A 15306-nucleotide genomic window follows, 5' to 3' on the forward strand; every position below is an offset into this window, starting at 1 on the left:
AATCTAAGGAAAACTGGATGGAGCATGGATGGGGGTAAGGTAAAAAAATATGGAAGGCAATAAAGTTGGAGCACGAGCCATTTCTGCCATTTTAACTTGCAGTGAAGATTTGCTAAGATAACTAAAAGCCCTGCCTGAAATCACTTCCATCTTGAATTACACAAGTAAAATCAATTCTTCAGCTGAAAATTAAGGAAAATAATAACATAAGAAAAGTCATCTGACTTTTCACTGGTAACATCCTAAAAAGCACTTGTATTTTCTTATTCCTTTTCAATATTTATTCTTTCTCACACAAACATAATGGTTTATTGTCACAGGACTGATTTTTTAGTGACAGAGCTAAGGACCAACATGGCCAGCTGCTGTTAGAGAGGAAGAAGTGCCCATTTTTAATTTAAAATCAAAGGAACTTGCAAAACAGTTAATATATAATAAAAATTAATGTCAGAAAGACCTGCTCCACTAACCTTGCAGAGTGTCTTTAATTACACTGAACATTTTCATATGCTCCATTCACAGGACAGGGAATTTGGGTATAAGTTCTCCTGACCTACATTTGCACTTGGTTTGTTTATCAGAAAGGAGTCAAGGAGGTGGGACTCATAATAAGGAAACATTGTCAGGATATGAATTACTAAATAAAACATAAGATGTTCAGCTTCTCAAAAGGGATTGAGAATTTTCTGAGTTATCCAAGAAATTAGGCAATAGTAATAGAAATCATACCAGCACTTGTAAGACACCCTAGAGAATTTAGACCGTCCAGTGGTTGAAAAAAGGATTTAGCAACACAAAAAATATATAGGGGAAGGTTCATGTTTGTACTAGTTTCTCTTGTTAATCTATCACCCAAAGATTCTTTACCTCTTAGAAGGAATAAAAATAGAGCTGATAAAACACAACATAACTTGAATAATTATGCATCACAGTTGTGACCTAGCAGGAAAAGAAAATAATGTTCTAGGTGTTTTTGAGTCTCCTGGGAGTACTCATGGTGTCATATCAACAAATCACTTTTAGTAATCCAGCACTATTTTACACCTACATGGAAATTATACTTACATAAATTAGATTTGAATGTGAAGATTCCAGATTCCTTCATAGCACCTTGGCAATGTAAAAGGGTTTAAGGCTGGTTTAACTGTGCTGTACCTCCTTGTCAAAACCCCCAAGTAATGCCAGTGATAGGTGAAATACCTCCAGTGCAAATGTCAGACCTTTCACTGGGAAGATGCCCCCTCTGTCTCACTCCCTGAGGAGTTAAATGTCTCCTCAGAGCAGTAGGAATTTAACATACCCAATATTTTACAGGATCAGACTTTACTTAGGGTGAATTCTAGCAGGTTCACATCAATTTTGCAGACAATTCAATAATGCAGGATTCAGTGATGCCCAAAGATAATCAAGTATGAGAAAATTAAAATACTCAGAGCTAACTTCCGATTCTATTCCTTGGGGATGGTGTCTAATATACGTTAAATCCAATCAGTGCCTTTTAGCTTTCTTCCCTGTCACAGGGTTTCAGTTTACTAATTATAAATGTTCAGCTGCAATTCCTTTACATCACTTTCTCACAGGGTAGAACTCAGCACCCCCTGGGATTTGGAAAAGGTTACACCACCATTTGTCAAGGTCACAGCAAGTAAGGTTTTTCATTAATTTTAGATTGGAAAAGAATAAGAAATACTGTAATTGCTGCATTTAAACCATTCATTGCACCAATTCTCTTTCTACTTCACAGCCAGCCAATTAGGGACTTTATTTAAAATGTATGAATTGCACAACTGTCATTAAAGCTAGGACTCTGAAGAGCTTATTTGCCTTCTTTGATGGAAGTATTACAGAAGTGCAATCATTTTTCAGGACAATGACCCAATCATTCAACATTTGGTAAATAAAAATGGCTCTCAATAGATTTGACCATAGGTGGAGCCTCCATTAAAATGAGTGCTTTGAAGGTCCATTTCTGCAAGGCACTAACAGGCCATCGTGCCACACTGACCATTGTGCCAACACTTCCTCAAACTGAGGAAGTTTGACCTGGAAAATTCCCCAGAACCTTATAATTTTGTGGAAGAAAAAACAGCAAAACCACAATCAAATGCTCTTCATTTGTGAAGACTGCACAAAATCATCTCCACACAAGGAGATGCCACACAAGGCATGTTGCTGGGTAGTGCAGCAAAACTTACTCACTTTCGATCAAGCCAGAGCCAGACCAGTGAGGAGACCACTGGGCTTTCCCAAAGATGGTTTCAGCAGTCTCCAGAATCTTGTATGCTTTCTTGAATAAATGTCCTTCTCACAACAAACAGCTACACTTCACATGTTCTATCTTTTGGACATTTATTGAAAATTAGAGGCATTGTTTTAGATGAATTTATTTCATTCCTTCCCTTTTTGTGAGCCTTGTCTCAAAAACTGCAAAGTGTTAGTCTGGGTGGCCTGACACTGCATCCTGTAGCATCTTTTTCATGGTTTTGCTTAATCAGTAAGAGTACAAGAAGTTTTTCTTCCTGAGGATTGTGGGACTTTGCACTGGAGACACAATTTTCTGTCCTGATTTTGCCAAGAGAGATTTGTTTTTTCATTTGATAATATGCTGGTCCTCAAGCTTTCCTTGTGATACACAAAATCATCCATCATTTTATTTCCTCATTGAAATTAATTTTGTTTATGGCTTTGTTTTCTTTTAGAGAACAAAAAAATCCTTGTCCCACTTGTACTGTTAGCCATATATTAATCACACCACATGCACAACTTTTGCTCTCATAACATAGTAAATGTGTTTTTCCTGATTCCCAAAACCAGGTGTGTAAATGAGAAGCTTTCTTACTACCTCATCTCTCTCCTTTTCTCTGGTCATTAGGGCTACAAGATGAGATATTCAAAATACAAATGACAGCATGAGAAAGATTACCTATTTCTTTCTCCCTCCACCTGTTTCAGAGGACTTTTATCTTCCAATGTAAGCATGTAGACAATACAGATACTCAAAATCTTCTGTGAACAAAAGAAATTGTCACAAATGCGTCAATTGAAATTTTTTTATTTTAATTCACTATTGTGCCTCTTCAGTTATTGGATGTAGAATAAGGTTCACTTCCATGACATTCTGGCCTTTTTGGATTAGCATCTGATACTGCAAACAAAGGAGCTATGTTAATGAGATTTCTGATTTTCCAGGTCTATGTTCACCAGTCCATATCCAAACTCCACTCTGAGTAAAAGTTCAGATGCACCAGAAGATACCACTCTCTGCATTACCCCTGGTGTCACTTCTCAGGGATTTAAACTGGATGGTCAGAGGGCAAAGGGACCTGTGCAAGCTTCAGATTGGTCCCTGACCAGAATGAGCAGGTACAAGGATTGCAGCAGTGTGCTAGTATCTCCCTCCAGTCAGCTTCAGCACAGCTGAGACTATCCAGTTGCAGCCAGCAACAGACTGGCATGAACGGTGGGGAAGTTGGGCCCAAACAACCCGATAAACTTCTGTCATTAAATGGCTGGCTTGGTAAATGAGGGGACAGCACCAGACCTTGTCTATCAGGATTTCAGATTTTACTGAAAACAAGCCAGTAAAGACTATAGTCCAGATAATGAACACTGCCTACTGTAAGATCCTGATAGAGAAGCTGATAAAGAGGTTGGTGACCTGTGGCACAAAGTCTGGTTGGAGGTCAGTAACTAGCACTGCACTAGTCTTACTGGTTCCAGTCCTGTTTAACATCTTCAAGATGACAGGATGAGATGACCTTCAAAGGTCCTTTCCAATTTTAACCATTCTGTGAGCAGCATGGGATCCAAATGGGACCCAGGATCCAGCAGGAAGGGGAATCCTACTTTTAGGGATTTAAAGGACTGCTTTAAAGGACATGGGACTAAATTACCAATTTAGAACTTTAATGTGAGTAGAAATCCATGACACTCATCATTCACTACTGTGTGGTCTGTCAAGAACTGCATTTGCTCCTCAGAAGGCATACTCAAGAAAAATATAAAATCTCTTAGACTAAAAATCAAAATTCAGAATCATTAAATATGAAAAAATTGCCTGAATTTTTTTTCATGTCATGGCTTTAGGCTGTGATAGAAGGACGTTCTCAAGGTTTGGAACCTTTGACCTAACAAGACTGATATAGGAAGTCTTTTTCTGACAAGCTTCAGCACACCTAACAAATTCACCCCTCATTGTCCCCTGTCTGCACTATTATACAATTAAACTGATAACCATTATTATAATTGTCAGATACTGTGAAACAAATGATCCCTAAATCACTTCATGGAATGCATAGCATGAAAATTAAGACAATTTTAATAACTCTTGCCTATCAGAGGCTTGGTGACTAAAACTTTGCTAAAAGAAGGTGGAAGTACAGAATAGTTGTCCTAGGTGTGACCTTGGGGAAGACTGTCTCCCACCAAGACCCTGACAACCCTGTCATAAGCAAGAGAAGACTGAATCACAGAGGCAGCAGTACTGAGAAAAGATGATGTGATACCTCCCAGGAGGGAGGCTGTGAGGAGGCAAGAGAAGCCAAAGGTAGTCATGGATGGAAAGCTCAGCTCTGTCCTGAGGCAGACTGGTTTCATGCCCCCAGTTCTTAAGAGAACAGAAAGGAAAATGAGTGTTTGCAAGGAAGGGAGGATATTTTACCCATTGCCCAAGATTAGGCTAATTGTGAATGCTGCTGACCATAAGGACAGGGCTGCCAGGGACATCTGCTTCTAAAGGGCAAAGAAATGTGTCTCAGAGACTATGTTCCTCCTCAGCACAGGAATTCCTATTTTTAATGACTGCTTTTGACCATGAAATCTCACCCGTACTACTCAAATCACAACCCATTTTGAGGGGCTTTTAGAAACATCACTTGTCTCATTTTGCTTTTCCTAAGCATAGTTACTCACTTGATTAGTCTATTCTTGCAAGAGCAACAGTGGCAAAGTAAAACATATATACATGCAACTTTTCTTCCAGGATGTGACTGACTTCAGCAGAATCAGGGTCAGATTGAAGGGGATTGCTAACGACACACCACGTGTAGCCTCTCTGCGGAACGTTGTTTAAATTAAACTAACTAAAATAACTTTTCCCTTTCTCAAACAGGAATCAACTGGATTTACAAATAGTATTTTAGTCATGAAAAGTAAGCTAGAAAAATAGGGTAACCTTAATAGTTAATCTTAAAGGCAGAATAGAATAATTTCACTTGGAAGAAACCTACAGGGATTTCCTAGGCCACTTCAAGGCTGACAAAAACTTAAAGCATGTTGTTAAGTGCATTGTCCAAATGCCTCTTAGACCTTGAGAGTCTAGGGGCATCCACCACCTTTCTAGGACTCTTCCAGCATTTGACCATCTTCTCAGTAAAGAAATACTTCCTAATGTCCATGTAGTACCTACTCTGGTGCAAGTTTAAACCACTCCCACATCTTCTGCCACTGAGTCCCAGGAGGAGAGCTCAGCACTTCCCTCTCCACTTCTCCTCCTGTAGTGGGCATAGAGCGGCGATAGGGGATACACGTCATAAAGTCACCCCAAGACACCTCCTCAGGAAACTGAACAACGAGGTCACCCCTCAGCCTTCTTTTCTCCAAATTAGACCAGCACAAAGTCACAGGACATTCCTTCCAGCCAATTCCACCAGCTTTGTTGCCCTCCTCTGGATGCATTCAAAGGCCTTCTTCAACTGCAGGGCCCAGAACTGCACACAGTACTTGAGGTGACACCACACCAACACTGAATAGAGTGGGACAATCCCCTCTTTTCCCAGACTGGTGATGCACCCCAGGGTAGGGTTTGGCCTCTGAGCTGCCAGGGCTTGTTTCTGACTCACACTGAGCTGCTGCCCACCAGCACCCCCAGACCTCTCTGTGCAGGGCTGCTCTCCAGCCGCTTCTCTCGTGGTTTATGCTTGTGCCCTAGGAGCAGAATCCAGCACTTGGACTTGCTAAAGTTCATTCCGTTAATCATTGCCCAAGGCAGAGCTGTAAGAATTGCATGGTAATGCCCTGTGCTCACTGACAAATTTGGATGCCTCGGCCCTGCAATCCCAAAGACCAGTTTGGGACTGCCACTACCTGCAGCATAGTAAGGCCCATTTCTCCTTGTTTTGGTCCTATGAGCCTTTTTCTTGGTACACCCTGCTCTGCTAGCTGCTGGGCTGACTGTTCCTATGAGTTCAGTGCTTGGCAAGCATGCTTGGCAAACATGCTTATGTCACTGAGGGCTTGTTCAGGGCTTGCATAAAGAAGACTCTGAAACAGCTTCACCTTTTTCAAAGATGACAGATGACTCTTGGTTTTAGTTGCAGGCTGTATTTTTTGGACCCAGGTGCTGGTGGTTGTGATCACCTACGGTAGATTCATTTAAGCAAAAGTAGCTGATGCGAATTTCCTTGTACTATTGCAATAAGAAACTTTTCTACACTTCTTTTATGCTTCCTTTAACAGAAATGTCTCTCAGGTAACAAAGCTGAACGTGCTTTATGTCTAGCAGGATTCCCTTTCATTTGTTCCCCATTCTCTTACAATTTTTTTGTGGGCTGCCCAGCCACCCATGAACAGAGTGGAAATGTTTCACTCTTGCTTTAAGCCTAGGCAAATACATAAAGATCTGAAAAGCAGTAACAAAAGTGAGCAGCCCTGTAAGGAATTAAGACTTAAGCCAGTTCTAAATAAAACCATTTTCTTAAGACTTCTGAATGACACAGGTTCCCTCTGTTTTTCAGCTAACAGAGACACTGTGGGTCAATGCTGTGAGCCAAATAGTACTGCTTTAGCTGACAAAAGGTATCTATCCATTGCACCTGCAAAAGAAATGAGCACAAAGAAGCAACTCGTTTGCCCTTTGGTCAAATAAAAGTACTCAATAGAAGCTTTTAGTTTCTACCTTCTACATTTTAAAAATAAACTTTACAAAGGAAAGAGACTAAGTTGTGGAATCTTAGTGAGCTGTATTTCGGCTCTAAGCTACTTTGTTGTGAATGATGAGTAACCATTCACACTACTTGAGTAAATGGCATCGTTTACATCAGAATCAGGTCTCAGTTATTTCAATACACTCCCAGTAATATCCTTGAAGTTCAAATAAGTCCAGTGAACTGAATAATATTCTGTTCAACTTCTATAAGAATGCATTATACTACTTCTGCTTGCTATCAAGACCTGAAGGAAACAAGTACTTGACTTTAGAGGTTGTTGTTACAAAAAATTGCATAATGAATTTCTGAGTTTTCCAGGTGGAACACCTGATTTCCTCTACTGTGTATTTTAAAGTTTTTGCCAAATATGAATGGCTCTGGGTGTAGCTAACAAATTCTTATGTTACCAAAAAGTATTATTGCCTTGCATTATAAAATATTTCTATGGAAGTTTTCTAACCACCCCTATGAGGAAGTATTAAGTGAGAAACAAAATATCTAATTAGTTAAGAGGATTTTAGTTTTGAGAGGTGCCTCTGCTGACTTTCTCTTTGGCAATGGTTAAATTTTTTAGAATTAAAAATATATATTTACACATTATATCTATTATACATGATATATATATATATATATATACAACAAAAAATACCTTTAATTTTGCAAGATACATTCACTTCTCATGCTAAATACACCAAAAATATACCTCTGAGTTTGCTTGCACACACTGTTTATTGCTCAGGTAGAGAAGGGAGAGACAACAGTATGGATGACAGTGTTCTTTAAATCCATATGCATTACTCTTATCTACTGCTAGGTTATTAGTATCACTAAAAATTTTTAAATAACCTATTTTTCCTTATGAATATATGGCATTTCATTACTTCTACTACAGCATACTCAGGTGAGTATTCTTAAATACTCCTAAGGCAGGTTCTTTTACATGATGTTGCAAATTTTTAGGATGTAAACATTTGGCTACCACTTCCCCATAGGCTCATTTTGAAAGATTTTTCATGTAGGAAGCTTAAAAGATGTTTTATGCTTGCTGGGATTCTGTGCAACCTTAAAACCAAGATTTATAAGTGTATGTGATATGGAAAGGTGTTTATGATGTCAACACACCGAAACACTCATAAAAATGCCTTCTGCTTTTATTTTTTCTGTGAGGAACAAAAGCAAAAAATTGTACTTAGAGTACCTCTTTCCTTCCTTTATAAGGGAACAAATAAAGAAAAGACTCAAATGCTTCAGTCTGAGCAGGAAGAGCAATTACTCCTAAAAACGCAGGTCATACTTATCTCACCAATGACAGTACCATTTCTTCTAACCTATATGTAATTTATGATCATTGCTGCTTGTGCCCAGGAGCAGTATGCTATTTAAAAAGATAGTGTGTGATTCCATGACAACTGGCAGGTGCCTTATAAAGCTTTTCTTTGTTCAAAATGTGCAGGTGAGTTATTATACTTTAAAATAGGAGAAACAGAGCTATGCTGGATTTTACTGAGTGCATGAGCAACCTGCAAATTAAAGTCAAATATTATTTTTATACCTGCCTATAGGATTCACAAAGACCAATTGCAACAGCTGCAATGGAAAGTCAAATAAAATACACTGCCCCACATGCTGCTGTATAAATATAACAAGCTCAAATTTTTAGCCAAACTGCTTTCTTCTTTTAGATGTTGCTGACTACAGCAGAATCATGAGTCTGTGTACTGTCCTTTTCCCTTTGCTAACAAGTCTGGGAAACTTTCTTTGAAAAGTAAAAGAAAACTATCTTGCAGGCACTTTTCTCTCCTTTTCCATTTAGCTAGCTCACTTGTTTTAAATGGTCTCATTTGATAAATAGTGAAAAATCGCTTGATGTTATTAGAGATTTGAATGTTCATGGTATCTAATTTTCCTATCAGCAGGAAGAACTCAGACCCTGTCTTGTGTTTGTCTGACTTCTGAGACGACTGGTACGAATTGATGTCCCTGTTGCCTTTACCCTCTCAGGAACACAAAAAACAGTGACAATATCTTAAATTAGCATCTATTTCAGGTTCTGAAACACAGCATCTGTTTCCACTTGACCAGCTGAAAATGTAGCCCACACCAAGACTGGATTCTACATATGCAGAAAGCCTAATTTCTATTGATATAAAAAAAAAGTTGTGATCTTTTGCAACATGAAGCATCAGATCTGAATATAGCATCATCATTCTTGGCTGTAAGAATTTAAAGCTTGATCTACTGCTCCCTGAAGCCAGTGGAAAGACTCTTATATTTTTTGGCAAACTTAGGATCACACCAGGGGCTCACAGTCCAATTCTGCAAGCCAAAACAAAGTATAGCACTCCAGTAGCTCCTTTTGCTCTCTGTGAAAGTTGGTCACACTTGGAAAGTAAGAGAGATGACAAATTGGCCAGACGATAAAAATGAAAAAAAAGAAACAGCTTCTTTTAATCTCTCAGTTTAAATTTTGCAGCACAAAAGAAAGTTTATTTTTATAACTGAAATGTTGATGTGTTTTTATAAAGACTTCACGTATCTGAAGTTGAACAGACACCATGATTTTAAGCAAGCAGTTCAAAAGTTTCTCAGAAAAAATCAGAAGGATGGAAGAGCTTGATCTGTTCAGTTTATTGATAAGGGCTGTCATAAATGGGAGAGCAGTTTCTTAACTCCTGCTCATGCCAGATAAGAATAGTCTCATCACCTGCTAGCAACAGCCTGAATTTCATAAGCTGTACTAGCACTGATTCTGTGTTTGTTCACTCCACAAGGATGCCACTACCTTTGAAAATATGGGTTGGCATTGGGAACATTTCTGTAATTGTGTTTCAAATCTTTCTGTTAGTGCCTTGCCTACATCCTGCTGAGAAAGGTTCAGTCACCTAGTATGAAATAGCAAAGTCTTTACTGGATACCAGTGTCTCTGTGCAGGAAACCACACAGGTTAATTGTGGGCAGAGACCCCTCTGCTTTGAATGAGAAATGCTTAACAGCTCCTCTTACATGATTAGAGAAAGCCATCAGAGGTCAGGGCTCCAGCTGGTCTGTCATGAGACATGCAGGGATGTTTTGCCTGTAACAGCAAGAAGCATTAGACTTAACTCATTGAGAAGGGAGGGCCTCAGCTTCCATAGCACTTCGTAAGCACTGTGGTTCTTTCCTTGTTCTTTAGGGAAAACTTACATGATCCTATTCTACCTCTGCTTGTCTGCCTTGCCTCCCAAATAACTTATCTCCCCCAAACCCAGTAGCCAAACTGGTGGAAGTTTCCTGGTTCCTAATGCACTCTTCTTCTTACTAGTGCCATGCAAAAAAAAAAAAAAAGGCACCTGAGGCAGCCTGTTAAGGACCTGCACTGATGAAATTGGAGGTTTAACCTTTATTAGACATCAGAAGATCCACATGGAGTGAACCATTATTAATATTGTCAAGAAGTGAAAAGCTTCATTCATAGATCTTGCCTGCTTAGACATCAAAGTCAACCAACCTCAAAAGAAATCTGTGGGGAACCAGGCATCCTTAGTTCTCATATTGATCATACTACTTGTTCTGAAAGTTTCATCCAAGCTCTGGCAGTGCTTGACCTTGCAGAGGGAACGTGATGCACAAGCAATGCAAAAGCCTGTGCTTGCTTTCTTGTTCTTAACAAGAAAGAATAATTGATATCAAATAATATATTTGGTAAATCATCTTGTTTGCTGCAATAACTTCCCTAAAAAATTACATTGGAGAAAATGATACTAAGTTTTTTAATATAAGTTGCAAAATCTTGGATTAATCATTTCTGTGTCTTGCAAAACATTCGGTGTCTTCTGTTCATATATCAGAATAAAAGCTTTTTAGCTGGGCACAAGGTATAAATTTGTTCATTATAGAAAACACATACAATATGAGCATGGATCCAACCAAAATAAATTTTTTAATTCAAATGAATCTTCCAGGCAATTTCTAGGCAATATGTGCCCAGACATTATCACAGCCTAAAAAAAGACAGTGCCTAGATGATACCACCTTTCTCTTCAAGGTAAAATCTGTCTCAGAAGGTGTCTGTTACATAAAGCATTTATTTTGTTTCTGGCATTCCTATGGCTGTCAATGGGAAACTCTTGCAAAGGGAGGAAGAACAAATCATGTAATGGAATTATCCATTGTGATTCTTTAACTATATCAAATATTTTTAAAACTTTATTCTTACACTTTCCTCAAGGTTGAGATAGGGTTTTCCATCAACTGTTTTTAGGGAGAGGAAGTGTTTTCAAAGAACAAACACTAGCTGGACAAAGGACAAAAAGCAGTTCAGGGAAATACCGTGTGAAATGTGCACTTCTATTTTTTAAAATTCTACCCAAATGCAAAGCTGAGAACTACTGGTAGCATGGGAAAAATGAATATAAAATATATTGAAAATATTTTTTGTATTCAGAAGTTTTTTATACATGCTAAATTTTATAAATGATCCAGAGGGAATCTTTATGTTGTTTTAAAACACTGACTTTGACCAAGGGGATATTCCATACCATACACAGCCATGCTCAGCATATAAAGCTGGGGGAAGAAGAAGGAAGGAGGGACCCTTGGAATAGTGGGTGTTTCTGTCCCTGAGTCACTGTCAGGCGTGGTGGAGCCCCGCTGTCCTGGGGATGGCTGAACGCCTGCCTGCCCATGGGAAGGGGGGAACGAATTCCTTGGTTTGCTTTGCTTGTGTGTATGGCTCTTGTTTTCCCTATTAAACTGCCTTTATCTCAATGCCTGAGTGTTCTCCCTTTTACCCTTCCAGTTGTCTTGTCCCTCCCTCCAGGGCTGGGTAAGCAAATGGCTGTGTGGGCCTTGATTGCCAGCTGGGGTTAAACCTCAACACCCTTTTTTTTCAGTCTAATCTGGAATGCTTGAAGAAAAGATCAGGAGTTGTATGATAAAAGACAAACCAGTCGTGGGACCTTCTTCAGCAAATGCATGTAATTTTCTAAAAATTACAAAAGTGGGACGTGAAGAACCAAGGTGAGCCCTCCCAGCTCCCTCAGGCAGGGTGAAAAGGGCCACTGCAGCTTTCTCCAATCCCATGGGGCACCCGCACCCACGGGGAGCCACTGGAGACCCCGGCCCCAAGAAGCTGGAGCCACAGTAGAGCATGGTGGGACACCCAAGTCCTGAGGAGACAGCTGCTCCAGCCAGGAGTCTTTTGACCAGCAGATTTGTGTTTAGATGCTGGTCAGGCAGTGACTCATTCTTTTCAGAGGACACTGACCTTTCTCACACAGAGCACTGGGCAAGTGCCTCCTGCTCCAGAACAGGAGCAGCACATTGTGCATTTGACTTTAAGTCACAAAAGATAGAGGTGGAAAATTTATAGAAGCACAGGGCTGTGACCTTATCCATTTGTGCTTTTATGAGGCACCTAACTTGGTATTTACAAGATAGTAATTATATTATTTTAATGTCAATGGCAAATGTTTACAAGAATGTAGTTGTTTGATTAAATATAAAGTGAGAGATTAAATAGCCCGTTTACTGTAACCAAGATGCCTAATTGAATAGCAAGAGAATATTCACTGGATATTATGGTTTAACAAATATGTGAGCATTATATATTAATACTTTAAAGTACACTATTTATGTTGTACCTCATTAGTTAAACCATCCCTCTGTTAATAGCACATTAAAAGTACTTACACTGTCAACAGTCCTGAGTCCTAATTTATATTACCTCAGTGGTGGTTTATTTTATCCTGTTTACAGATCCCCAGACATTTACTCAAAAACCCAACAAAATATAACATTCAGTTCTCAGCTGTCTAACTTTGTGGAAATAAAATGCAAAATCATTCATTTTATGGTCTTTTGAAGTTACAGTTCAAGATACAAAAGCTCACCTTGAATTTATCTGAAAATTTCCGATCAGAATAGACATGGAATTCCAGAATCTAATTGAAGTCTAATAAAAACACTTCTTTGGGATACACATTTTTCTAAAACAGGTTCTGCTTTACTAGTCGAGGTGCTGTAGTTAATGATATTTCTTCATTAAAAGCCCTTTTTAAAGATTATTTTTTCTTTGTTCCATATTATTACTGGAATGAAAAGGGGGAAATTCTTGTTGCTTTAATTTTCATATGGCATGCCTTGGCATGAATTAGGCAATTACTACATTAATATATTCAATAGGTCATGCTAATATCTTTGGAATAAATGAGAACCACAGATAGGATATGTCCCTACTTGCCTACATCATCACACTTTTAAGCAATAATTGACATCTCAAAAAAAATCTTCTCTTTCTTAGTACCATGGATAATAGATGTTAATAAACCTTCAGAGTTTTTGGTTAAAGATGTCATGAAAAGAGAAGGTAGTAGTTACAAATGTGAAATATGAGGCATTTGAGTATTTCAATATTATCTTTTTCCTTCCCATTAACAAGAGGTGTTTTTATGAGTTAGGATTTCCTTTTCTGCCCTGTGACAGATTTCCAAGATGATGATTCTTGCACAGATTATTTTCGTATGAGGACATAATTTTGCAGAATATATTTTTCAGTGGAAGTAGAAAAACAGAGAAGCTGTTTCTTAGGCAGAGGTGGTTTCATACAGGTCTGTTTGTATGAGGCTTCTTGACCTTCTCTGACTGATGCTTTTTTGAAGAACTACGACACTAGGCCTTTACATCTTCTCACGTCCACCATATTTTACTCCTGATGTTCACTTTGCAATCAGAAAATTCACTCCTGAAATTCAGTTACTGACCATGCTAAGTATTTATATCTGGCAAAGTGCTCAGACCATGTGCTGAAAATGGTACTATAGTTCTTTTGCTTTGGTAAATGTTCAGTATTAAAATCCCTAAACATGTTACTGAAAACATCGTCACTCTAAGACATTTCTATCTTGTTTGCATTTGAACAAATCCTACCTCTCTTGATCATTTCAGGTTTAGTAAGGTCTAATACCACCAGGAAAAATTTCACTTCGGACTTCTTTTTCACATTCCCTTTCATTCTTAGTACTACACTGAAGCAGTTTCCTCTAGTCTTGTCACTTGTGGTCTTAATTTCTTAGTATCAAGATTTCCTTCTGTTTTATCTTGTCTGCTTCAACAGCCAAGCTATGTAAATATTGCTGACATTCCTGCTCATTTCAGTGCTGTTAAATTATCGGTTTAGTATTGCCTACAAGTCCACCTGCCACTAATGCTGTGCTTACCAAACACTGTATTTCACACAACAAAGTGTTGTTACCTCAACACCAGGTAATTGGCCTGATATTCCTCTTTTATCTCCATTCTTTGTGGGAACCAATCATCCGGTTAATTGCAATGTCAGTCTTGTCATGAATTTTCACTCTTCTTTCCCTGGAGGATGTACCTGTTGGACAGAGCAGTGCTGAGTTCTGTCTTATCTTCCACCAGGAAAAAAAAAACCACAAAAATAAACCCACAAAAAACAAACCCTGATAATTTAATCTATTCATGAGCAAATATACCCTGTCTGCTGAGTGACTAAGTTAATGATACAGTAGTTTTTGCACTGTTAAAAGTTTCCCAGTGTTTTAGGTCTCAATAACTTATGACATGAACTACTCATCAACCCCTCCTAAGAAAGTAATGAGAAAAGAGTGGGGCTGATCGAGCCTGAGATTTTTCTTCACAATCATGAAGATCATGCAATAAACCAGAAATCCGTGGGTGGGGTGGGAGATTCCCACACTAATTTCATAAGCTGATCTTCATGACAGATGACAGCACCTGGATCCCATACTTATCAGCTATCAGAAGAAACTACGGGGTGGCCATGCGTCTCCTCCATTTCGCAAAGGCAAGGTTTTTTCTTTCTCTGCCCTCTCCTATAATCTTGAGTTTATACTTGAAATTTGGCCTTAATATCTGTGTTTACCCAATGCCATGCTAAAAATAAAGCTTAATTGGGATAATTCATTTACTCAGTGCCCACTCATTTTTCTTGTCTAAGAAATAAACCAGGCACTTACCAAGTCCAAGACTACCCAGCTGCTCAAAATTACTTCTTATCAGAGGAGGGCCTCCACATTAAGCAGTACAGCCATATGTTCAATGAGCATTAGTCCTTATTTGCCTGGTCAAGTCCAACAGGGTAAGCTCCAGAGGAGTCTGCTGCCCTAGGCAAACTGCCCAGCCCAACCAGTCTGTTGCTGAATGCCCAGTCAACCTTGCCAGCTTGTGGAAACAGTAGCTGAGCAATTGTGTTGCCCCTGGAAACTGGCTGCCCCAAGCAGCCCTCTGCTCTCTCCCAGAGGAGAGTGCTTGCTCCCAGATCAAATGTAATTTGGAAATATTGTGAAAGTCTCTGGGTGAAAAAAAAAGCGTGTCTTCTCAGGCTCATTAACTATTTTGCAAATGGGAAATACAACAA

General features: G+C 38.9%; 1 long non-coding RNA gene across 1 annotated transcript in view; it reads right to left on the reverse strand.

Moving 5' to 3' along the window:
* LOC125321965 overlaps positions 1-15016 on the reverse strand; it is a 31406-nt gene extending 16390 nt beyond the window's left edge. The window contains exons 1-2 of the long non-coding RNA XR_007201790.1: positions 14906-15016; positions 14158-14283 (exon numbers count right to left, since the gene is read on the reverse strand). This is a non-coding gene — a long non-coding RNA (uncharacterized LOC125321965). The remainder of the gene's footprint in view (positions 1-14157; positions 14284-14905) is intronic.
* Positions 15017-15306: the final 290 nt, after the last annotated feature.

The sequence above is a fragment of the Corvus hawaiiensis genome, chromosome 2 (genome assembly GCF_020740725.1).
Source record: "Corvus hawaiiensis isolate bCorHaw1 chromosome 2, bCorHaw1.pri.cur, whole genome shotgun sequence".
NCBI classification, from domain to species: domain Eukaryota; kingdom Metazoa; phylum Chordata; class Aves; order Passeriformes; family Corvidae; genus Corvus; species Corvus hawaiiensis.